Raw genomic sequence first — 2,627 nt, 5'->3', positions numbered from 1 at the left:
GTTAGGGACAGAGCAGGAGGAAAAGGGAAGGAAGACCAGCTTTAAATGACTTATAAAAAGGACTCAGAAAAAAACTCTCTGGACATCAAAAAGCTCTTACAAAACAGGCTTTTAATGATTTAAGTGTAAATGAATCAAAACCATATGGATAGCATTTTCTTTTAAAATACCCTTGGGTTTAAAAAAATTAAGGGGAAAAGTAAATGGAAGAGAATGTTTTCTATTTGGTGGAGTAGAAAAACATTTTAGAAAATAGTTTAAGGAGTTTGAGACTCCCCAGTATTGTTTGGGGTTGCTTGTGCTCGCTGGAGGAAAAACGTTACAGTGACTTTGGTCCCTACATCTAGGAGCCCTGTTTCGCAACTAGCTGCGCACATGAGGCGTGACAGGTAGAACCAGCTTCCATGGGGAGAGCTTTGACGTGGAATCTGGGGAAGCATCTCAGGGGCTGATAATGAGGGAATTTGGTTGTATTTTCAGACCCTTGGCTATTGAGAAATCCAACAACCAACTGCAAATTGCTTCTGGGGTAGAAGTAAATGGGCTATAATCCACCTGGGAAGAATGAAGCCTATGTGAGGTCTTGTCACATAAGCAAGAACCAGCTTCCATATTCCTTTTAGCTTGCAAGCTCCTCCATCTTGGATATAAAGTAAAAAGACTTTATCGAAATCCATAAATCATTTTATTTCTGCTGCAGGTAATCCCCCTCAGTTTTACTGAAGTATAATTGACAAATAAAATTGCAATATATTTAAAGTTACAACACTATGATTTGATCTATGTATACATGGTGAAATGACTCCCACAATCAAGTTAATTAACACATGTATCATTTTTTTTTCTTTTTGGTGGGAACACAGATGATGGACTTCTCTTAGCAAATTTTAAGTAAACAATACAGTATTATTAACTATAGTCATCATGTTCAACATTAGATACTCAAACAAATTTTATAACTGAAAGTTTGTACCATTTTATCAGACTCCCTCTCCCATTTCCCCCACCCCCAGCCCCAGCCCCTGATGACCACTATTCTACTCTCTGTTTCTATGAATTCAGCTTTTTTAGATTCCACATGTAAATGAGACCGTACAGCATTTGTCTTTTTCTTCTGGCTTATATTACTCCGCATACTGTCCTCTGGTTTCAACCATGTTGCCACAAATAGCAAGCAGTCCTTCTTTTTTAAGGTTGAATAATATCCCATTGTAGGTAGGTACCAGATTTTCTTTATCAATTCATCCACTGAAAGACAGACACTTAGGTTGTTTTTATACCTTGACTATTGTGAATAATGTTATAATGAATTTGGGAGTACACATACCCCTTCGAGATAGGGATTTCACTTCCTTTGGATATATACCCAGAAGGGGATTGCTGGGTCATATTATATTTCTATTTTTATTTTTTGAGGATCCCTCCATACTGTTTTCCATAGTGGGTATACCAATTTACATTCTCACCAACAGTATTTGAGGGCCTTCTTTTCTCTACAGCCCTGAGAACATTTGTTATCTTTTGTGTTTTTGATAATAGACACCCTAACAGGTGTGAGGTGATACGTTATTATGGTTTTGATTTATATTTTCCTGATGATTAGTGATGTGGAGCACTTTTCATAGACATATCTTGTATGTCTTCTTTGGAAAAATGTCTAATCTGTTCCTTTGCCCATTTCTTAATTGGGTTGAGTGTTTTTGAACTTGTTTGTTTTTGTTGTTGAGCTGTAAGTGTTCCTTAAGTATTTTGAATAGTAAGCCCTTTGCTGATATATGGTTTGCAAATATTTTCTCCCATTCCATTTCTCCTTCTCACTTTGTTCATCATCTCCTTTGCTATATAGAAAGATTTTAATTTAATATAGCCCCAAATGTTTATTTTTGCTTTTGTTGCTTTTGTTTTTGGTGTCAGATCTAAACCATCATGTCCAAGACCAATGTCAAGGAGCTTTTACCCCATCTTTTCTTAGAGGAGTTTTACATGTTCAGATCTTACTTTTAAGTTTTTAATCCATTTTGAGTTGATTTTTGCATATGGTATATGATAAGGAGACAATTTCATTTCTTTCACGAGGATATCCAGTTTTCCCAATACCGTTTATTGAAGAGACCGTCACTGCCCGATTGTATACCCTCATCACCTGTGTTGGAATCAGTTGACCATATACGTGTGGGTCTATTCCTGGGCTTTCTATTCTGTTCCACTGATCTATGTGTCTGCTTTTATGAAACAGACTGCTTTGAATCTACAGATTACTATGGGTGTTTTAACAATATTAATTCTTCCCATCCATTAAGATGGGATAGTTTTCCCTTTAGCTATGTCTTCTTAGATTTTTTCATCAAGTGTTTTATAGTTTTCAGTTTACAGATTTTTTTTACCCCCGGGATAAATTTATTCTTAAGTATTTTATTCTTTCTGATGCTATTGTAAAAGGAATTGCTTTCTTAATTTCTTTTTCAAACTAGTTGTTAGTGTATAGAAATGCAACTGATTTTTGCACATTGATTTTGTCTCCTACAACTTCACTGAATTTTTTTTATCTGTTCTAACAGTTGCTTGTTTTTTAATAGATTCTTCAAGGTTTTCTACATATATTATCATGTCATCTGCAAACACAGACG

The sequence above is a fragment of the Enhydra lutris genome, unplaced genomic scaffold (genome assembly GCF_002288905.1).
Source record: "Enhydra lutris kenyoni isolate GAN:26980312 unplaced genomic scaffold, ASM228890v2 scaffoldscaffold51, whole genome shotgun sequence".
NCBI classification, from domain to species: Eukaryota; Metazoa; Chordata; class Mammalia; order Carnivora; family Mustelidae; genus Enhydra; species Enhydra lutris.
The sequence above is the reverse complement of the archived record's forward strand: the minus strand, read 5'-3'. Positions refer to the sequence as shown.